The sequence below is a fragment of the Macaca nemestrina genome, chromosome 13 (genome assembly GCF_043159975.1).
Source record: "Macaca nemestrina isolate mMacNem1 chromosome 13, mMacNem.hap1, whole genome shotgun sequence".
In the NCBI taxonomy this organism is placed as follows: domain Eukaryota; kingdom Metazoa; phylum Chordata; class Mammalia; order Primates; family Cercopithecidae; genus Macaca; species Macaca nemestrina.
In genome coordinates, this window is record NC_092137.1 from 66428916 (window position 1) to 66452782 (window position 23867).

Consider the following 23867-nt stretch of genomic DNA (forward strand, 5'->3'; position numbering starts at 1 on the left):
CCAATAGAGTAAGCCAGTGGAGACACCAAAATACCTCAGTGTCAGGACTGTAATGGGAGTCAGTCATGGGGTCTGCATTAGGGGGCTGAGGTTGGAAGGAGACAATTCTATGGAATTCCTAGGAGAAATGTCTGGATCAGGTGCCCAGGCCAAATAACCAAAGACATTCATGCCATTATTCAGACAGTGTACTAACTCTTCTCCAACAATCATTTGGTCACATTTTAGCCTGGGATCCCCAAGAAAGCATAACTTTAGTGAAAGTTGTTGTGCTATTATTCTGTTAGAAGGTACGGTCTCAGGGAGCAGAGGTGAGGGGAAAGGGAAGGAGGGAGAGCCAGGATTAGGATGTCTTACCCCTCTGGCTGCCACTGAAGTCTGACTAATTGCTTGTTCTTGCAGGACTGTACCCCCAGGAAGCCACACAAACTGTGTAACCAGACAGTGTATCTGGGAGGAGACGGAACGAATTTATCTACCAGCTCCCATCTCTCATGGGCCAAATTCTTCCCCACTGTACATTAACTCCATATCACTTTCAGATTGCATAAGGTGGGTGTTTGGTGGGCTCTTGGGCATCCTGCTTCTCTGTAGCAACAGGGAAGCCCCAAGACAGGAGGCCAGGTGGGTCAGGTGGAGTCTGCAGAGTGTTAGATGGAGCCCAGGCAGAACAGGTTGCTACGGGAGTGCTTGGTACAAGGAGAGTCTGGGAGGAACTGAAGGAGCACATAAGAGATTCTCTATCCAGGTCAGAATCAGATGGAGGCACTCAGTAGGTAGTATAATTCACCAGAAGGTTTCCATATGCCCCTGCTGACAGAACATTAATGGAATCTTGATGTATCCTGACTTTTCTCCTGAGCATAAGCCCGTCTCCATCCCCAGAGAGATTTTGGGCTGGGTACCATGGACAAGTGCATTCTGTCTCCTCTGAAAACTGTAAAGTAGATAGTAAGTTTTGGTGATGTTTAGCAAGTGGCTGAGCCTAGAATTGCAGACATGTGCTCCGCTCCCTTTAAGAGCTTCTCAGAGCCCCCATAGAGATCTCAGAAAAGGGTCGACTCTGACTTTTAAGGACACTCATCAAGAGAAAGATAGAAAGCCAAGCTAGGTATCATGACTGGTCCCACAGTGACAGAGACAAATGGCCGTGACACATTTATGTAGGCTTGCTTTTTCTCTGGGTGAGGATGAAGCCTCATTTGGAAGATTTGCTCATCTGTCTAATAAATCAGTGCAGAAAGTTTCCCTGATATTTACTCAGGACTTTCTTTCCCGTCTTCATTTCATTCCATGCCTCTGATTGCTCATCCTCGAACCAGGCTACATAAATCTCTTCTCTTTCTTCTGCCCCTTTGTCAACCATTAGCCTGCTCCCCCTCTGTCATTGTTTCACCAGACTATAGATGTAACTCTTCTAATCTTCCCTGATAAATCAGGCTCTCGGAATCGCTCCTTGTTGCTCCCTCAAACTCCCTAGAGCTGGGATATAGGGCTCTGAGGGCCTGGTGCAGACGTTTCTTTTATAATGGGCCCTGAAAGGTTGTCAGCTGCAGATAATTAGGATCTCACTTCCCGCCATCGAGCTGCATATATCTTCCATGCAAAGAACCCCCATCACCTTCAAAAGAATTAACACATGCAGAGGAGATATACGAGGGGCTGGCTGACCGGAGGATGGGGCCAGCTCTTCTGAAGGCCAAAACTCTTCACGTTTCGTGTGAGAGAGAGGCATTCTCTCAGGAGAGGAAGCTCGCCCTCCTCACATTTCTTCATGGTAAAAGCCTCACGCTGTGTGTCTGGACTGTGCATCATGGAGTAGTGAGAAGAATATCTTTTTAGCTAAATTATTTAATAATAGTGCTGTCCCTTTATGCTCCACCCTATTCTCTCAGTCTCCCTGTTGAGACAAAGTTTAGTCTTGCACTGAGAGCTCAAGTATATTTTGTTTGCTGTCTTTATTTTCTAACTCTGTTAATAATTGGCTCACATCACTTGTAAACCCATGATTCAGGTTTTCTTTTTCTTTTGTTTTTGAGACAGGGTCTCACTCTGTCACCCAGGCTGTAGTGCAGTGGTGTGATCTCGGCTCAATGCAACCTCTGCCTCCCAGGCTCAAGCGATTCTCCTGCCTCAGTCCCCCAAGAAGCTGGGATTACAGGCGTGTGCCACTACCGCCTGGCTAATTTTTGTATTTTTAGTAGAGACAGAGTTTCACCATGTTGGCCAGGCTGGTCTTGAACTCCTGACCTTGAATGATCCACCTGCCTTGGCCTCCCAAAGTACTGGTTTTACAGGTGTTGAGCCACCATGCCTGGCCCATGATTCAGTTTTTCTTTAATGGTTTCTCAGAACTAACCAGTATATAGCTTCAGGAAAACTGGGTGGGCTGTCAAATGGATATGACATCAGGATGCAATGTTGCCCCCAAAGTTAGCCTGGCACAGGGAAATTCTTCTCAGGCAAGTGATCCATGAGACCTCAGGGTTCAGCATGGTTGGGGTTGGAGATGATACCCGGAGGGAGGGAGAAAAGTGGTGGCATGGGTGGGAGAGTCTCCCTTCACAAGGAGAAGAGCAGTTTTATTTTTACTCATATTATATATTAAGATTCCATCTAAGATTTTATATTTTTTAAAAGGAGAAAACAAGCTTGAAAACTGCTAGTGCCATCACCTTGTATCTGAGGAGAGAGGCCCAGAGATATGAAGGACACATGGCTTGCTAGTGCTAAGCCAAATTCAGAATCCACAGTCTCTAGTACCTTGGTTTTTCATTGTTCTTCACCAGCCAGCTGCAACATAATCTTCATAATAGTGTTCTTCAGTATTGCCTTGGAATCATTAGGAAACAGACAGGCCTATATATTCCCAGGGACTAGTTTGATGATAAAGTGCTCTTTGTGGTCGGAGATGTTCCTCCTGACCTGTGCACTTGGAGTGATTTTTCTGGTGGTGGAGGCAGATGGGCACTGAGTCACCACCACGATCGCCATCCTTTAGGAGGTGATTGGTGAGTCTCGGGGGTGTGATCTTTGACCACGAACCTCAGCAAAGGGAACTGACACCTTAAGGGAGAAAGCGCAATGTGGCTTGGATCTCATCAGGGTCACTGTGGGGGCTAACCATAGAATTCCAGACCTAGATTGGGTCATAGCTGTCTCCCAGCCTGACCCCCCTTTTTTTAAAGCTGAAGACATCAAGGCCCACAAAGGTCAAGTGATTTTCCCACACAGAGGAGGAGTGAATTCAGAACTAGTGGGCAGCAGGCATTGTTTCTTGTTTCTCGGCTGGATAGAGCTTAATTAGTCTATTCTCCTACTGCCCTTTCCACCCAGACCAGTTTAAGACAGGGTTATGGATGAAGGTGTCTGCTCTGCAGACTAAAACTTCCTTGAGTCAACTGTTCCCAGGTCTAAATAGGAGAGAGAAAGGGACATACAGGAAGTTATCAAGGCTTCTTGGTTCTCATCCCAAAGTATGTCCTTCTCCTGGGTCTTTTCAGCAATGAGGATGGTAGTTGAGTCTCCAAATATTAACTGGTTTTTCTTATTTCATTTGATTCAGTACTTGGGGGAGGAAGAAAAATATTATTTATTGGGTGCCCTCATATTCAAGTCTCAACATTCTACTTTCTGAAACTTATATTAACAGCATCTGTCTGCTGGCACCTCCAGGAATCTTCATCAATTTCCCTGTGGAGAATGGAGCCTGTTGGAGTTGTTCTTAATAAGAATCCTAGTGGTTGGCATCATTCCTTGAAATGGGTGGACACCAAAGTCATAGTGGGTTTTGACTGAGATTCCTTTTCTAAGATGGGTTTTTATAAACATTTTTAAAGAGTAAAACTTGAAACAAATGGAAGGCCTTGTTCCCACCACGACTTCAAATACCAACATATGTATCAAGGAATCTATTCTATTTGATAAGTCAGTTCAAAGTGACCAGGAAATAGCAACAAGGAGCCAGGCATGGAAACCAGCATTTGGTATTTAGTGAATATTACACACCATCTGTATGTGGGTTGCTCTCCAAAATCCTCAAGTTCAGAAACATCTCTCTTCCTTGTCTGTTTTTTGTTTTGTTTTGTTTTTGTCAGACAATTGTCTATTTTTAGAGATTCAGAGGGCTTTCTCTGATTAGGTCAAGGTATCACAGGAAAATAATAATAATAATAAAAACACTGAAAGGAATCCACCTATCAAGAAGCATCTTGGCTAAAGATAGGAGATACAAGGGAAGGAGGTCCTGGAGATCACGAGAAGAGTGAGCAATTAATTAGAAGGTCAAAGGTCTCTCTGTGAACACCATGGTGCTGTGCAAAGAGAGTCACTTATTATTGAGAATGGCAGTGATTTAAAATAAGCTTCCTCATATGGAAGGATGAGAATAATACCTACCTCATAGAGTATTATCTCAGGGTAACTGAGATAATTATGTTTAATGCTCATGAACTGGAAAACGCTGTGAAAATACAACACGGAATTAAGAGAGGTTGTTCAAAACCCTGAAAACCGCACAGCCTCCTGAAAGAGTGGAAACTAGATGCATGGCATGTTGTAAGGTATTCTGTTAACTGATTCACAAGAGGCTTCTTGGTGTGCCTTCCTCTTTATAACTTCACAGAAGGTACAAAGCACAACCAGTACAGCCCCCTACAAGAGCAGGCATCGGTTCTGACTGGCTCTGTTATCTTAAAAAAAACAAAAAACAAAAAACAAACAAAAAAAAACAGCTTTCTGGCTGGGCATGGTAGCTCATGCCTTTAATCCCAGCACTTTGGGAGGCCGAGGCGGGCGCAACACCTGAGGTTGGACGTTTGAGACCAGGCTGACCAACATAGAGAAACCCCGTTTCTACTAAAAATACAAAATTAGCCAGACGTGGTGGCCCATGCCTGTAATCCCAGCTACTCAGCAGGCTGAGGCAGGAGAATTGCTTGAACTTGGGAGGTGAAGGTTGTGGTGAGCCGAGATCGGGCCATTGCACTTCAGCCTGGCCAACAAGAGTGAAACTCCATCTCAAAAAACAAACAAACAAACAAGCAAAACTTTCTAAGAGCAAATGATATATCTGCCACCCATTGCACAGTGCCTAACCTTCCACCACCCTCTGAGGAGCATCTCCTTAGGGCCCTTGAAGATGGGAAGGATTCTTCACAAGTGCAAATGACTGAAAGGCAGCCAGCACCTACAGTGTTGAGGTTTCTGTCTAGCTAAACTAAATCTAGAGGAAAAGTGCTGAGTGGTAGAGGAAATGGGTGGTGAAGATTTCACTTGAATGGTTCTCACATCAGATCAGAGTGGTGTTGGAGGAGAATGTTAATTCTTTGCCTATAGACTAAAAACTATGTTGATTATTAGTGAATTAAAATATTCTTAACCTTTAACAGAGAAAGGGCACCTCCCAGAATGCCGATGTTTTTTCATTCCACCAACATTTATTGAGCATCTAGTGTGTGTTGATCTCTATGATGGGAGCTGGGAAGACACAGCTGTGAAGAAGGGCAAGCATCTCCGTGGCCCTATTTCCTAGCAGGATGACAAGAAGACAGGCATTGTCTCAAACCAGGGCATGACTCTCCCACAAACTCTAAAGGGAGCTGGTCAGTCGTTCTCCTTTTAATTAGCATAATCCATATGATTTGATTCTGACATCTGAGGTAGGTAAGATTTTTCATTTTTTGCCTGTCATGCCATTTGTTCTTTGTGCTTTTTTAAAAAAAAAATTTAAAAAATTGTTGCTGGGCATGATGACTCAGGCCTGTAATCCCAGCACTTTGGGAGGCCGAGGCAGGTGGAACACCTGAGGTCAGGAGTTCAAGACAAGCCTAGCCAACGTGGGGAAACCCTGTCTCTACTGAAAATACAAAAAGAAAAAATTAGCCGGGCATGGTGGCAGCTACTCAGGAGGCTGAGGCAGGAGAATTGCTTGAACCCGGGAGATGGAGGTTGCAGTGAGCTGAGATCATGCCACTGCACTCCAGCCTGGGTGACAGAGCAAGATCTCGTCTCAAAAAAAAAAAAAAAATTGTTTACTTTCTAGTGTCATTTTAACTTATTACTAGTGAGCATCTGGCCTGGGTGTTTTCCATTAGCATGAAAATTCAGAAGGCTACAGAAGGAAATACCTATAACTGAGCAGCGAGAGAGCCACTTCATTCCGTGGCCAGGCAATATGTCTTGCATTTCTCTAGTGTAAATAAAATGATGATTCAAAGACTGGTCCCCATTAATGAGTATCTGATTTAGAATAAAACAAAATCCATGCTGGGAAGTTGATGAGCTTGATTTTGCTGAATTGCTTTGAGCATGCAGCTTATATTTATTGGTTCTTTCCTTTTGACAATTGTCACCAGTTGTCTGCTGTTCTTTCTGCTGAGTGGAAAGGGAGAGGGCTTGAAGATTGATTTTAGTTCCCTGTAACTGGAGGTGACATGTGAAAGCTCAAAGCTATTGAAAAGGTAGGTGATTATTAAAATGTAATGTGTTTCTGTTTTCCTGATTATGACCTCCCAGTCTTGCAATTTGCTGCCAAGCACGTGCCAAAGCTGGAGCACAGGTGGTGATGTGTCTTTCAGGCTTTGGGAGAGTTTTAGATCATATTAACTACCGACTTGTTCCTTTTTCCTAATCCTTTTCAACAGTAGACATGCTGAAAAATTAATATACAGGGAGAAAGAGATGCATGGTTATCTACAGTGCTTTTTATGAAGAGGGAGAAGAAAATGGGGACAGAGAAGGAGAAAAAAGAAAAAGGGAGGGAGAAAAACATGGATCGGAGGTCGGGGGGAGAGAGAGAAGATAGCACATAATTAATCAGAATTAACACTTAAAAACAATTGGTGTGGAAGGGCATTTTCCAGAAAAGCAGTAGAGCCCTTTCTGAGCACATGCTCCACTTGCATTAACCATGCATTAAAATTAGTGGCAATTCACTTCTGCACATTCTCTGTTGGTTCCTTGTTAGGCTCCAACTCACCACACCAATGTGCTTGATCAGATGAGAATGACTGGAGTAGAGGGCTCTGGAAATCCTGAATGCCTTGTCTTATAAAAAGCAGGAATCACAGTCAAGTGAGAAAACAGTTTTACTGGAGGTAAATGCTGGGTGCCCCACATGGGGAACTAGGACTCATGATCATTAGGGCACAGACATGATGCCTTCAAGAGAGCTGATGGAAAGGAGCAGTTACTTTTCCAACAAGACTGTTAGAATTAGGCAAGCTGGGTCAATTAAAAGAGCAGGTGCTCTGTAGCTAGTTAGCTGTGTGAAGGATTTTTTTTTTTTTTTTTTTTTTTTGGCTTGTGGAAGCCTCTGTTTTCTCATCTATCAAGTGGGACTAATACCTATGTCTAAGGAATAAGCAATGTCCCTAGGCACCCACCATCATTCCTAGCATACTGTGTGTATCTGTTATGGAAAACTGGGACTTCATCAATAGATAAAATAGCTCTTTATATTAGGATAGACTCCAAGAGGGAATATATTCTGTTATATGTAGGCTGTGTCCATAGGGACAAAATGAAAGAATTCATATTCCAAGCCTCCTGCCTTTATGACTGTTTTCTATTCTTCTTCTTATTCGTGTGATGACTAATTTATGTTCATAAATCTCAGACCCACCACCCCTTTTCTACAACCCCTGCAAAGCAATATTGAACTAAAAGCTACCAAATCTTTATCCCTTCTTCTGAACTGGGGAATGTATACAAAAACATAATCTCTTTACTTAAATGCACATAGAGACCATGGTGAAAATGACACCACACTTAATCTCTATTACTTCCTCCCATTTCAGGGGCAGAAGTTCTCCTCACACACAAAGGACACCGGTCCCTTAGGAGGCTCTTGTGCAGAACTGGGTGGGGAGTGTGGGGTCCTCGCAGTTTTCATGGGATCTGCCTGGACTGCTCAGCCCTCCCCTGCTACACACCGTGATCATGCAGCAGGCTGGGTTGGGAATCCCAGGAAAAGAGCATCACACAGAGCTCCAGAAGGGAACAGGCTTACAACAAAAGCCACCTTCTCCGTGAAATCAGATCCATCTCTGCCCCTGGGGGGCCCAGTGGCAGTTGAGCATGCTTATAGATGGCATAAATCACTTGCAGAACCTCAAGAAACAATTAACTCAGATTGAAAGTAGCTGCTAAGGTTTCACTGCCTTGTGTGCTTATGTCCTTTGTTTCAGCTTTTGGTCTTGAAACGGGGAGGATTAAAATTGTTTCAAGGGCCAAATTGCAAGGAAGGACCAGGACCAGTACAGTTAAGTCAGCCACACTTAGCTGTAACTGGCCCTTAGCTGTGGCATCTGTTTCACATTAAGCAATTTGAATACTCACAGGTTTGCCTTCTTAAAATAAATGTACACACCCACCCTACCCCACCCTTCCCCTCAAGAAACACCAGAAATTAATTGATCCTTCTGAGAAGTCAACCTGACAGTTTACAGTGGGTCAATAGACTTTGATATAGAGAAAATGACAATTCTGTAGTTAGATAGATAAATAGGTAAGTGAGTAGATGGGTGGATGGATGGATGGATTGATGGATAGATACCCTAAAAGTATCTTATAGAAAGAAACCAGGCTACTAGCAGAGAAGACTTTGAATGTCTGTTTAGACCCAACTTGTTTTTCAGAGATGGAGTCCTGCCATGTTGTTCAGGGCAGTTTCAAACTCCTGGGCTCAAGTGATCATTCTGCCTCGGCCTCCCAAGTAGCTGGGACTACAGGCGTGAACTGCTCAGCTCGGCTCCTTCACTTTAGATTTGATAAGGCATCACTCCATCACTCAGCCATTGCCCGATGCAGGAAGAGCTCATGGAAATGCCGAGGGCTAGAGAATGCTTCCATTTGTAAAGAACTATGCTAAGAGCCGTTGCCTTCATTTTGGGAAGGGTACTTATGTGTTTTTCTAATTATAAAGCCAATATAAGTTTATGGAAAAAAATTTGGAAAATATGAGAAGCATTTTACGACATTAAAATTATCACTAGCTCTACTCCCTGATATTTTGATGCGTTTCTTTCCAGCTGCAAAGGATTCCACGCACAACTGCAGTAGGGAGGGCGCAGGAAGTGGGTCAACACTTTTGGAGAACTGGGTGAAGTTCAGGATCCTGAGGCCCTATTTTTTGGTCGCCCCAGTGAGATGTTTCAAGGCTGGACCTAAGAGAGACCTCTGTTCTGTGCATTTTTTCATCCAGAGGAGGATGCTTAGACCACGTTCTTCCCATAGTTTCAGTCCTCAAATTCTGTCAGTTTTTATAAGCAGCTGCAGTTGTCTTTATTCCAAGGTCTTTATAAGCAGTTGCAATTGCCCCAGAGGTAGGGGAAAGCTAAATCAATATTTAATCTTTTTTTTCTTTGTTTTCCTCTCTTAGAACCCTGCAGACAGCCTCTATATTCTTTTTTTTTTTTTTCTTTTTGAGATGGAGTATTGCTCTGTTGCCCAGGCTGGAGCACAGTGGCAGGATCTTGGCTCACTGCAACCTCCGCCTCCCGGGTTCAGGCAGTTCTCCAGCCTCAGCCTCCCAAATAGCTGGGATTACAGGTGTGTACCGCCGCACCCAGCTAATTTTTTATATTTTTTGTAGAGATGGGATTTCACCATGTTGGCCAGGCTGGTCTCGAACTCCTGACCTCAAGTGATCTGCCCACCTTGGCCTCCCAAAGTGCCAGGATTACATGTATGAGCCACTGTGCCTGGCTCTAATGTAATAGTTGTACATATTTTGTGGGGTACATGTGATATTTTGACAGCTGTATACAAGGTTTAATGACAAAATCAGTAACTGGTATACCCATCATTTCAAACATTTATCTTTGCTTTGAGAGAATTACGAATCTTCTCTTCTAGCTATTTTGAAATATAAATAAATTATTGTTGGCTCTAATTTACCTACTGTACTATCAAATACTAGAACTCATTCCATTTCTCTAAATGTACTTTTATACCCCTTAACTTCTCTTCATCCCTCCTCCACCCTTCCCTTCCCAGCCTCTGGTATCCACCCTTTTACTCTCTACCTCCATGAGATCCACCTTTTAGCCCTCACATATGAGTGAGAATGTGCAATATTTGTCTATTTGGCATTACTAAAAGCCCCTGTCTTACAATGGGAGAAACGCTTTGGCAGAAAAAGCACAGAACTGAGATTCAGGGGTCCTGGGTTCCTCCTACCCCAAACTTGGTTGTGTGATCTTGGGCAAATTGTATCATTTCTGGAGATGGGGATTGGAGCAGCAGGGAGAAACTAAGTCAATGGCTTTTGCATGGGAATGGGAGGACAGCTGCACAGCATAATCACCTTGGGAGCTTTTTCCAAATTGAAAAGGAAGGTCTGTAAAAATTCTCCCTAGTCAAGCCCTTTATGACTCACTAGGGATGTAGAGGGAGTGAAGAGGGTCGGTAGCAGCAGGTAGGGGCATGGCTGTGGGGACCAGGAGGCCACAAGCTTCAGGGGAGGAGGCTCTTTCTTCTGTTTCTGTTGAGCAGCTGTGTCACCCAGGCAACATTCAGCACCAGCCATCTGAGAGATCACTGCAGTTGGGGGGTGGGGGTAGGGGAGCAAAAGAGCAAAGATGCTGCTATGAACCAGTTAGGTGCAGAAAAAAAGCCAACTCTTACTCTGTTTTCTGTTGCTGTGCTATGTTTTGCCTAGAGACATTGACCACGAGGGAAGAAAGGTATCCTTTTCTCTTTCCTCTGGCTTTAGTGTCCATCAAGACAAATTATTTCTCTACTCTGGTTTTTTAATTTCCTAGAAAGAAAGGAAAACATGTCTCTGGAGTTAGATTATTGCTGTTCTTATCATTTCCCTGTGCTCTTCTAACTTTTTCCATTATCCATCTTCTTTCCCTCTTCAACAGAGTTGGCAGGACCTAAGTTGTAGGGACCCTCCACAGTAAACCAGATAAAAACCTATTGATAGCCTGTCGGATGCAAGAAAACCAGGAACAAATGCACCTGTTCCCACATTATTTTGAGGCCCTGTTATAAAAGTCTAGACTAGTTTGGGTTTAGCAGTTAGTTTTCCACTCAAAAATATGAAATGCATTCTATGTTCTTGCAAGATATAACCCTGTTACTTCCACTAAAATAAGACTGTGTTAAATAACTTTACCATGTAGGAGGTTGGTAAAGAGGGGGGAAAACTTTTGGAACTTTTCACAATTATTTGATCTAAATGCAGGAAAGAATAACTGGAGAAATAGAGCTTGAAGATTATTTTGATTTTCATGAGCATTTACACTTTTTCTTCTCTGAATGAGCAGAGATTTTATTCTTTGGCCTCCTCAATAAGAAGTTGGGCACCTAGTGGCTGCTTAGTGATATTTATATCCTGAAGTTTTATATTTAAATAAGAAATCTTTGATATACTCACTCAATTATGCCTCATATAATTGAAAACCCCCAAACCAGCAACTGGCAGCAACACTTGTACAGATTTGGACATCAAATTGTGATGGAAACCTGTGAGTGACTTCAAGCTCACTCTGAGCCAAGGTGTCAAGGCAACATGAATGGGTCCAGTGAGTGAATAAGTGAATGAGCCCTAACTTTGGATTCCGCAGAGTATTGACTTGAAAAACTGCATTACTAAATCCTTTATCAGGTTACAGCATCAGATAGTCCAAAAACGTGGAGGAGGGGTAATTAATCGAAGAACAGTCAATAGAGTACTGGGACTCCAAGCCCGTGTCTATCCCTATGTGAACCTGAGCAGGTTATCCATTTTTCTTGAGACTTTGATACTTCCTATAAAGTGGTAATACCTACATTAAGAATTGTCCTGAAGGTAAAATGATTATGACCAATCTTCTGCCTTTAGCATTAAGGCTGGTCAATGAATGCTCAAGCAAGGTGACTATTATTACTCCTGTTGTTATTGCTGATATCGGTGCAGTTGACATTCTGTATTCCCAAAGTTGTTACTAATCATGATAGACTTACTTCAGAGAACCGTAAGAGCTTCAACTTCCCAGGGTGATACAGTTTTCATTCTGCATTTTCATCTACAAATGCAACCCCTCCACAGACTTCTAAAAACCAAATTCAAGTAAGTCGCAGATGCTGTGCTTTCCAGGAGGATAATGTCAAGTAGGTACTGACTTCTGAGTCTGTGTGAGTGCATTATGGCATGCCTAAACCCCTCATTTTTTATCATTTTATTTTACAGGGTGAGAGCTGAATGTAGGCTCCAACAGGAAGTTGGCATTGAAACCTGGTTGCTTGTTACTACTCAGAATGCCATCTACAAAAGGAAATTATATAAAGAGCAATAAAGAACCCCTTCTGTTCTTGCAGAAGTCAGTGTTTCATAACTCTTTCTGTGATATCGTCTATATAAGTTGAACCTCTATAGTAAGTTTTTGTTTTTTTCTTTTTTATTTGTTTTGTTTGGGTGTTTTGACTTAAGAAAAAGCTTGCCTTTTTGATTATTATCATCACATGCTGGATGGTTAGGGGTCGCTTGGTCATTAATAAAATTCAGTCACATCTGTCCTTAATTGGAATGAACACATGGTTGTTCTTATAAATTTCAAATACATTTAAGAGAAATGAATAAGAAATCTACTTCAAGTATCCATATTAGTTCTTCAAGGTGCCCTGGGAAAAATATTGTTATTGTAAAGTTCCTTTACAGAATGGCTTAAAGAGCTTTTAGTTGCTTCACATTTAGCCTGGAGTAGACTTTTGCTCAAAGCTAGATTTGCATTTATGTCATAAATTAGAAATTTGCATTTATGTCATTGGGTTTAGGAACCTTATCTGAGTTGCCACAACCTTACTCATTACCCTCAAGAAGATGAAAAATTTAAAGGGAAGAAAGGAAGCGAAAAAAATGGAGGATAAGAGGCAGGACTAACCTGTATGCTCCCACTCGAAGGGACAGAGCAGAGTGTGGAGACCCACAATTGGAAGTTTTTCTCCAAGAACTACCACAGGAACATACCAAGAAAGCCAAGAGAATCCACAGAACCTTTGGAGGAAGTGGTTTGCCACTGCAGGCTCTGTGGGACAGCTGAGGAACTGTGAGTCTGTTGGCTTTCTCAGTTGGGAGGCTTGTAGCCAGCTGGGAGTCTTGTAGCCTGGGGCAAGTTCTCAGCCCTGCTCACCAGCTGCCTGGAGATAAATTCAGGGGTTGTGGGGGACTGAGAGCAGCCTTTTGGGCTGCGGGCTCCTGTGGCGGCTGGGGAGGCATGGTGGGAGTGAGACCAGCCTCTTTTGGGCTGCAGGCTTTGTGGGGACTGGGTGAGGCCTGTGGCTGCCTGCTTTCTCCCACTTCCCTAGTGACCTGTGTGAGCAGTAGAGGCAGCCATAATCCCCTGGGAACTTATATAACTCCGCTGGCCTAGGAATCACTCCCATCCCCCACAGCAGCCACAGCAAGCCCTGCCTGAGGAGAGTCTGAGCTCAGACATACCTATCCCTGCCTCCACCTGGTGGTCTTTCCCTGCCCACCCTGGTAGTCAAAACAAAGGTCATAATCTCTTGGGAGCTCTGTGGCTCTGCCCACTGCCTGAGAAACCTGAATACTTATCCAAAGGCAACCCCAGGACAAGCTTGTATCCTCACTATATGACTACCACTAAAGCACTCTTAAAAGTGCCACCTCCTGGCTGGAGGCCAACCAACACAAAACCAGTGCACTTAACAAAAATACAACAGAGGACCCTCATAGAGTCCACTTCACTCCCTAGCTACTTCCACCAGAGTAGGTGCTGGTATCCATGGCTGAGAGACCTAAACACAGACCACAGCACAGAACTCTTTGCAGACACATTCCAGTACTAGCCCAGAGCCTGGTAGCTCCGCTGGATGACTAGACCCAGAAGAGAAATGACAATCACAGCAGTTTTGCTCTCAGGAAGCCCCATCCCTAGGGGAAAAGAGAGAGCACCACATCAAGGGAGCACCCCTGGGACAAAAGAATCCAAACAGCAGCCCTTGAGTCCCAGCTCTTTCTTCTTGTGTCCAGAGTTGGTGGGTTCTTGGTCTCACTGACTTCAAGAATGAAGCCGCGGACACTTGAGGTGAGTGTTACAGTCCTTAAAGAAGGTGTGTCCAGAGTTTGTTCCTTCAGATGTTCAGATGTGTCTGGAGTTTCTTCCTTCTGCTGGGTTTTTGGTCTCACTGACTTCAGGAGTGAAGCTGCAGACCTTCACAGTGAGTGTTACAGCTCTTAAAGGTGGCGCATCTGGAGTTGCTCCTTCCTTCCATTCGGAGTTGTTCATCCCTCCCGGTGGGTTTGTGGTCTTGCTGGCTTCAGGAGTGAAACTACAGACCTTTGCAGTAAGTGTTACAGCTCATAAAGGTGGCGCAGACCCAAAGAGTGAGCAGCAGCAAGATTTATTGCGAAGAGCAAAAAAACAAAGCTTCCACAGCGTGGAAGGGGACCTGAGTGGGTTGCTTCTGCTGGCTCAGGCAGCCTGCTTTTATTCCCTTATCTGACCCCACCCACATCCTGCTGATTGGCCCATTTTACAGGGAGCTGATTGGTCTGTTTTGACAGGGTGCTGATTGGTGCGTTTATGAACCTTGAGCTAGACACAGAGAGCTGATTGGTGCATTTACAATCCTTTAGCTAGACACAAAAGTTCTCCAAGTCCCCACTAGATTTGCTAGACACAGAGCACTGATTGGTGCATTTACAAACCTTGAGCTAGACACAGGGTGCTGATTGGTGCATTTACAAACCTTTAGCTAGACATAAAAGTTCTACAAGTCCCCAACCGACTCAGGAGCCCAGCTGGCTTCCTCTAGTGGATCCCGCACCAGGGCCATGGGCAGAACTGCCCACCAGTCCTGTGCCATGTGCCCACACTCCTCAGTCCTTGGGCGGTCAATGGGACCAGGCACTGCAGAGCAGGGGGTGACTCCTATCTGGGAGGCTTGGGCCATGCAGGAGCCCATGGAGGGGGAGGGAAGGCGGGGGAGATGGGGCTTGGGCATGGTGTACTGCAGGTCCTGAGCCCTGCCCCGCAGGGAGGTGGCTGAGGCCCGGTGAGAATTTGAGTGCGGGCAGGCCGGCAGTGCTAGGGGACCTGGTGCACCCTCTGCAGCTGCTGGCCTGGGTGCTAAGCCCCTCACTGCCTGGGGACAGCAGTGCTGGCTCACCGCTCCAAGTGCAGAGCCTGTGGAGCCTGCACCCACCCAGAACTCGTGCTGGCCTTCAAGGGTTTTGCGCAGCCCTGGTTCCCGCCCATGCCTCTCCCTCCACACCTCCCTGCAAGGAGAGGGAAATGGCTCTGGCCTCGGGCAGCCTGGAGAGGGGCTCCCACAGTGCAGTGGGGGGCTGAAGGGCTCCTCAAGTGTGGCCAGAGTGGACGCCGAGGCCAGGGAGGCGCCGAGAGCAAGCAAGGGCTGGTAGCACATTGTGACCTCTCACTCTCACATAGTCTACCCAAGTGAGAAGGAACCAGAAAAACAATTCTGGTAATATGACAAAATGAGGTTCTTTAACTCCAAAAGATCATACTAGCTCACCAGCAGTGGATCCAAACCAAGAGGAAATCTCTGAATTGCCGGAAAAAAATTCAGAAGGTTGATTATTAAGCTAACCAAGGAGGCACCAGAGAAAGGTGAAGTCCAACTTAAAGAAATTAAAATAAAAAAAAAAGATACAGGATATGAATGGAAAAAATGTCTAGTGAAATAGATAGCATAAATGAAAAACACTCACAACTTCTGGAAACCAAGGACACACTTAGAGAAATGCAAAATGAACTGGAAAGTCTCAGCAATAGAATTGAATAAGTAGAAGAAAGAACTTCAGAGTTTGAAGACAAGGCTTTTGAATTAATCCAATCCAACAAAGACCAAAAATTTTTTTAAAAAAAATAAAGCCTCCAAGAAGTTTGGGATTATGTAAAATGACAAAACCTAAGCATAATTAATGTTCCTGAGGAAGAAGAGAAATGTAAAAGTTTGGAAAATATATTTGAGGGAATAATTGAGGAAAACTTCTCTGGCCTTGCTAGAGATCTAGACATTCAAATACAAGAAGCTCAAAGACCACCTAGGAAATTCATCACAAAAATATCATCACCTATGTACATAGTCATCAGGTTATCTAAAATCTAGATGAAGGAAAGAATCTTAAGAGCTATGAGGCAAAAACGTCAGGCAACCTATAAAGGAAAACCTATCAGACTAACAGCAGATTTCTCAGCAGAAACCCTACAAGAGAGAAGGGACTGGGGCATCCTTAAGGGATTTAGCCTCCTTAAACAAAACTGTCAGCTATGAATTTTGTATCCAGCAAAACTAAGCTTCATAAATGAAGAACATATACAGCCTTTTTCAGGCAAACAAAAGCTGAGAAAATCTGCCACTATCAAGCCATCTCTGTAAGAACTGCTTAAAGGAGCTCTAAATCTTAAAACAAATCCTCAAAATACACCAAGATAGAGTCTCCTTAAAGCATAAATTTACTGGCCCTATAAAACAATAATACAATGAAAAAAAAGGTAGTCAGGCAACAGATAGCATGATGAGTAGAATAGTACCTCACATCTCAATGCTAATGTTGAATGTAAATGGCCTAAATGCTCCACTTAAAAGATACAGAATGGCAGAATGGATAAGAACTCAACAACCGAGTGTCTGCTGTCTTCAGGAGACTCACCTGACACATAAGGACTCACATAAACTTAAGGAAAATGGGTGGAAAAAGATACGCCATGCAAATGGACACCCAAACTAAGCAAGAGTAGCTATTCTTATATCAGACAAAACAAACTTTAAAGCAACAGCAGTTAAAAAAGACAAAGAGGGACATTATATAAAGATAAAAGGACTAGTCCAACAGGAAAATATCACAGTCCTAAATATATATGCAGCTAACACTGGAGCTCCCAATTTATAAAACAATTATTATTAGATCAAAGAAATGAGATAGACAGCAGCACAATAATATTGGGGGATCCCAATATTCCACTGATAGCACTAGACAGGTCAAGACAGAAAGTCAACAAAAAAATAATGGACTAAAACTATACCCTAGAACAAATGGACTTAACAGATATTTACAGAACATTCTACCCAAGAATTGGAGAATATACATTCTATTTATCAGCACATAAAATGTTCTCCAAGATAGACTATATGATAGGCCACAAAACAAATCCCAACAAATTTAAGAAAACTGAAATTATATCAAGTACTCTCTTAGACCACAGTGGAATAAATTGGAAATTAACTCCAAAAGGAACCCTCAAAACCATGCAAATACATGGAAATTAAATAACCTGCTCCTGAATGATCATTTGTTCAACAACGAAATCAATATGGAAATTTGAAAATTCTTTTAACTGAGTGATAATAGTGACAAAACCTATCAAAATCTCTGGGATACAGCAAAAGCAGTGCTAAGAGGAAAGTTCATAGCATCAGTTGCCTACATCAAAAAGTCTGAAAGAGTACAAATAGACAATTTAAGGTCACACCTCAAGGAACTAGAGAAACAAGAACAAACCAAACCCAAATGCAGCAGTAGAACAAAAATAACCAAGATCAGAGCACAACTAAATGAAACTGAAACAAACAAACAAAAAATACAAAAGATAAATGAAACAAAAAGCTGGTTATTTGAAAAGATAAATAAACTGATAGACCATTAGTGAGATTAACCAAGAAAAGATCCAAATAAGCTCAATTAGAAGTGAAACAGTAGATATTACAATTGATACCACAAAAATACAAAAGATCATTCAAGTCTACTATGAACACCATTATGTGCATAAACTAGAAAACCCAGAGGAGATGGATAAATTCCTGGAAATATACAACCCTCCTAGATTAAGCCAGGAAGAATTAGAAACTCTGAAGAGACTGATAACAAGCAGCGAGATGGAAATAGTAATTTAAAAGTTACCACTGATAACAAGCAGTGAGATTGAAATGATAATTTAAAAGTTACCAGTGACAACAAAAAAGTCCAGGACCAGTCAATTCACAGCTGAATTCTATCAGACATTCAAAGAAGAATTGGTACCAATCCTACTGACACTATTGCAAAAGATAGAGAAAGAGGGAATCCTCACCAAATCTCTCTACGAAGCCAATATCACCCAAATACCAAAACCAGGAAAGGACATAACAAAACAAGAAAGCTACAGGCCAATATCCCTAATGCACATAGATGCAAGATTGTCAACAAAATGCTAGCTAACAGAATCCAACAGCATATCAAAAAGATAATACACCATGATCAACCAGGTTTCATACCAGGGATGCAGGGATGGTTTACTATCCATAAGTCAATAAATGAAACAAAATGTAAACAATTAAAAACAAAAATCACATGATCATCTCAATAGATGCAGAACCAGCATTTGATAAAATCCAGCATTGCTTTATAGTTAAAACCCTCATCAAAATCAACATAGAAGGAACATACCTGAAGGTAATAAAAGCAATCTATGACAAACCCACAGCCAACATTTTACTGAGCAGGGAAAAGTTGAAAGCATTCCCCCGAGAACTGGAACAAGACAAGGATACCCACTTTTACCACCTCTATTGAACATAGTACTGGAAGTCCTAGCCAGAGCAGTCAGACAAGAGAAAGAAATAAAGGGCATCCAAATTGGTAATGAAGAAGTCAAACTGTCACTGTTTGCTTGATGACATGATTTTATATTTAGAAAACCCTAAAGACTCCTCCAAAAAGCTCCTAGAACTGGTAAATGAATTCAACAAAGTTTCAGAATACATAATTGATGTACACAAATCTGTAGCTTTGCCATATACCAACAGCAACCAAGCTAAGAATCAAATAAAGAACTCCATCTCTCTTAGAATAGATGCAAAAAAATAATAAAATACTTAGGAATATACTTAACCAAGGAGGTGAAAGACCTCTACAAGGAAAACTTCAAAACACTGCTGAAAGAAATCATAGACAACACAAACAGAAACACATTTTATGCTCATGGATGAGTAGAATCAATATTATGAAAATGACCATGCAGCCAAAGGCAATCTACAAATTCAGTGCAATTCTCATCAAAATACCACCATCATTCTTCACAGAACTAGAAAAAGCAGTCCTAAAACTCATATAGAACCAAAAAAGGGCCCACATAGCCAAAGCAAGAATCAGCAAAAAGAACAACTCTGGAGGTATTACATTACCCGACTTCAAACTATACTACAAGGCCATAGCCACCAAAACAGCTTGGTACTGGTATAAAAATGGCATATAGACCAATGGAACAGAATAGAGAACCCAGAAAAAAAAGCCAAATACTTATCCTCAACTGATCTTTGACAAAGCAATCAAAAACATAAAGTGGGGAAAGGACACCCTAGTCAACACCTGGTGCTGGGATAATTGGCAAGCCACATGTAGAAGAATGAAACTTCTTCTTCTCTCATCTCTCACCCTATACCACCCTATACCAAGATCAACTCAAGATGGATTGAAGACTTAAATCTAAGACCTGAAACCATATACATTCTAGAAGATAACTTGGAAAAACTCTTCTAGACATTGGCTTAGGCAAAGACTTCATGACCAAGAACCCAAAAGCAAATGAAACAAAAACGAAGATAAATAGGTGGGACTTAATTAAACTAAAAAGCTTCTGCACAGCAAAAGAAACAATCAGCAGAGTAAACAGACAACCCACAGAGTGGGAGAAAATCTTCACAATCTATATATCCAACGAAGAACCAATATCCAGAATCTACAAGGAACTCAAATCAGCAAGAACAAAACAAAGAATGCCATCAAAAAGTGAGCCAAGGACATGAAAATACAATTTTCAAAAGAAGATATACAAATGGCCAACAAACATATAGAAAAATGCTCAGCATCACTAATTATCAGGGAAACGCAAATCAAAACCACAATGTGATGTCAACTCACTCCTGCAAGAATGGCCATAAAAAAATAATAATAATAGGTGCTGGTTTGTATGTGATGAAAAGGAAATGCTTTTGTACTGTTGGTGGGAATATAAACTGGTACAACCACTATGAAAAACAGCGTGGATATTCCTTAAAGAGCTAAAAGTAGATCTACCATTTGATTAACCAATTCCACTCCTGGGTATCTACCCAGAGGAAAAGACATCATTATATGAAAAAGATACTTGCACACGCATGTTTATAGCAGCACAATTCGCCATTGCAAAAATATGGAACCAGCCCAAATGCCCATCAATCAAAGAGTGGATAAAGAAATTGTGAGATACACACACACACACACACACACCATGGAATACTACCCAGTCATAAAAAGGAACAAAATAATAGCATTTGCAACCTGGATAGAATTGAAGACCATTATTCTAAGTGAAGTAACTCAGGAATGGAAAACTAAACATCGTTATGTCCTCACTCATAAGTGGGAGCTAAGCTAGGAGGACACAAAGGCCTAAGAATGATACACTGGACTTTGGCGCCTTGGGGAAAAGGGTGGGAGGAGGGTGAGGGATAAAAGACTATACATTGGATACAGTGTACACTTCTCAGGTGATGGGTGTTTCAAAATCTCAGAAAGCACCACTAAATAACTTGCTTATGTAACCAAACACCACCTGTTCCCTAAAAACCTATTGAAATAAAAAAAGAAAAAAGAATTTTTAAATGAAGGGTAAAAAGACCAACAATTAGGTCCCAAAGAAAGAGAATCTGAAAAAAAAAGTTGCCCAGTTTCGTGTCACCCAACATTCAAGTTTCCATGAAAGGAATCAATTCTGCTGAATTAACACTGGAGACACATTTCATGACTTCCTTTAACCATCTCTCACCAGATAAGATGAGGATTCAATAAACAAGAGAAATGTTTTTTAGGACTGTTTTGACTTCGTGTTTGTGTATTTTTAAAACAAACAAACAAAACCACCACTAATCTATCAGACCAAAAAAAAAAAAAAAAAAAAAAAAACACCACCACTAATCTATCAGAGCAAGGTGGGTTTTGCCATTAGGAAATGACTGGGTCTGAGCCATGTTGGGTTGAGAGAGCAGGTTGGGCGGCGTGGCTTGTTCCCACTGATCACCAACCAACATGCTTTTCCCAAGGTGAGAGGGCAACCACACAGCCATTAGAGGCCACTCCTCTAGAGCCAACTGCCATGGCTTATGCAGCTGTCCCCCATGCCAGCTCTCCAGGGTCACAAAGGAAAGGAAACAGGAATTCTGACCTGACCTCCACAAATGCTCAAGGGCCGTCACCTGCTATTTTGACACCAATTTGTCAAGTAGTTCTCAACCTAAAAGTGCATCGGAATTGCCCAGGTTGCACATTAGTAAAGGAGATTCAGATAGGTTTTGAGCAAGTCTAGGGTGGAGCCTAGAGGTCTGCAATTTTAATAAGAACCAGGAGTGGTTTTGATGCATGTGGTATCTGAACTAGACTTTTGGAAACATCAGCCCAGCACAATGGTTCACAAACTTGAACATGCATCAGAACCATTTGACTGGCTTGTTAAAACCCAGATTACTGAGTCCAATCCCCAGAGTTTCTCATTCAGTAGGTCTGTGGTAGGGCCCAGGAATTTGCATTTCTAGCAAGTTCCCAGGTGATCTTGCTGCTGCTGCTGCTGACAGGGGCCATGGTTTGAGAACCAATGTCCTACTAAAACACAGAAAGAATGCCTCTTTAAAGCACTGTTGGCTAAGAAGGTGCCTTGAGAAAAGAAAAAAAGCAAATGGACATTTACTGAGTATCTGCTAGGAGAAGGTAACTGGAACAGTGAAATCATATTTATTTTCCTGGTCACTGTTTTTTAAATGTTTTTTACAAATGAGAAATCCAAAGGTTGGACCAGTTATGTGACATTGTTAAAGGTCACATAGCCAACTAAAATGTTTTGAACTATTTTTTTCTTTGAGTTTTTATAGTTGTACATGCAGCAATATAAGGTAGCTTTTTGCCCAGTGAGGTTGCTTTTTGTTACTGCTCAACTCAGCCTAGACATATCTAGTTTTGCCCTGTGGAAGGAAAATGGCATTCCTGCCACACATTCGATATGATAGAGGAACATCTCTTCTGGAAAGATGGTTGGATTTCCTCACTTACATTTACCATTGCAGGGGCCAAGAAGTTTATCCAGAAGGAGAAACCATTGTACAATTAGCAAATCAAGTCATAAGGCACTGATTTCATTTGTTTATTTATTTATTCATTTATTAGTTCAGTTAAACATTTACTGAGAAGAACTGTATTTGCTGGGTATTGCACAAGACACTAATAATAACAGAAAGACTCCTGGAGTGAAGCCAGGATATCAGAACTATGTACTGTCTTTTCCACTTGCAAGCTTTGCTCCTGGGTAAGTCCCTTCAGCTTTTGGGGTGTCAATCATCTCCCTATTACCAAATGCAGGGAGAGAGATGAGCCTTGGTGATTTCCAAGACTCCTTTATTTTTGTACACTCCTGAGTTTATGTTTAACTCTCACAATGTATCTAAACTTTGTGCTGTGGAGTGAGTGTGTGGAGGGAAAGCTTGGGGGATGTAGAAAGAAGAAGAGGCAGAAGGAAGAATCCCTGTCTTTGGAAACAGAAAAGATGAAAATATGCACATATGACATCATTGGAGAAACTTGCAATTCAGCATCTAACCCCAAGGGAGCTCAGGTAGTACAGCTTCTTATAGGAGGAGGAGGAAGCAAGGATGGGGGAATATAAATGAGGGAGTGAGGAATGGTGAGGGGTGGGCTAAAGGAACGGAGAGAGGAGGGAATTCAGCAAGCATGACCTCAGAAACAGAAACCTTCCTGATTTCACTCCCTTTCACAGGTCAGGGTCCTCTTTCCTGTGTTGGTCACATCTTCAGATGCCTTTGGGGCTAGATGAACAGTCGGCTTGTGGGTAAGTATGCCAGGTTTAGCTTATAAAAATATAGGAAGCCCTGTGAAATTTGAATTTCAGATCAATAACATAATTTTTTAAAGGATCAATAAGTCCCATATTGCATGGGACATACTTATACTTTAAAATTATGCCTTGTTGACCTGACATTCAAATTTAACTGAGTGTCCTGTATTCTTTTTTTTTTTCATAATGGTTTTCTTCCTCAAACCTCTGCATATGCCAGTCCCTTGTCTTGTATCACAGGATCTTATCAGGTTGCTTCTTATACATTCTTTAAGAAAGCTCAGTTAGACTCCTGATTAGACTAGATATCCTTTTTGCTCCCACTTTGCATTTTTTTTTTTAGGGTACATGTGCACAATGTGCAGATTTTTTACATATGTATACATGTGCCATGTTGGTTTGCTGCATCCATCAACTCATCATTAGGTATCTCTCCTAATGCTATCCCTCCCCCAGCTCCCACTTCCTGACAGGCCCCAGTGTGTGATGTTACCTGCCCTGTGTCCAAGTGATCTCATCGTTCAGTTTCCACCTATGAGTGAGAACATGTGGTGTTTGGTTTTCTGTCCTTGCGATAGTTTGCTCAGAATGATGGTTTCCAGCCTCATCCATTTCGCTGCAAAGCACATGAACTCATCCTTTTTTATGGCTGCATAGTATTCCATGGTGTATATGTGCCACATTTTCTTAATCCAGTCTATCTTTGATGGACATTTGGGTTGGTTCCAAGCCTTTGCTATTGTGAATAATGCTGCAGTAAACATATGTGTGCATGTGTCTTTATAGTAGCATGATTTATAATCCTTTGGGTATATACCCAGTAATGGGATGGCTGGGTCAAATGGCATTTCTAGTTCTAGATCCTTGAGGAATCATCACACTGTCTTACACAATGGTTGAACCAATTTACACTCCCACCAACAGTGTGAAAGCATTCCCATTTCTCCACATCCTCTCCAGCATCTGTTGTTTTTTGACTTTTTAATGATTGCCATTCTAACTGGCATGAGATGGTATCTCATTGTGGTT

At 42.2% G+C, this 23867-nt stretch overlaps 1 long non-coding RNA gene across 2 annotated transcripts; it reads left to right on the forward strand.

Moving 5' to 3' along the window:
- Positions 1-401: 401 nt before the first annotated feature.
- Positions 402-12320, forward strand: LOC139357708 (uncharacterized). Of its 2 annotated transcripts, none has more exons than XR_011611312.1 (4): positions 402-552; positions 5391-5664; positions 6357-6461; positions 12182-12320. It is a non-coding gene; the product is annotated as an uncharacterized lncRNA (long non-coding RNA). The 2 variants fall into 2 exon arrangements; XR_011611311.1 differs by having other exon boundaries at positions 5391-5660.
- The last annotated feature ends 11547 nt before the right edge of the window (positions 12321-23867 follow it).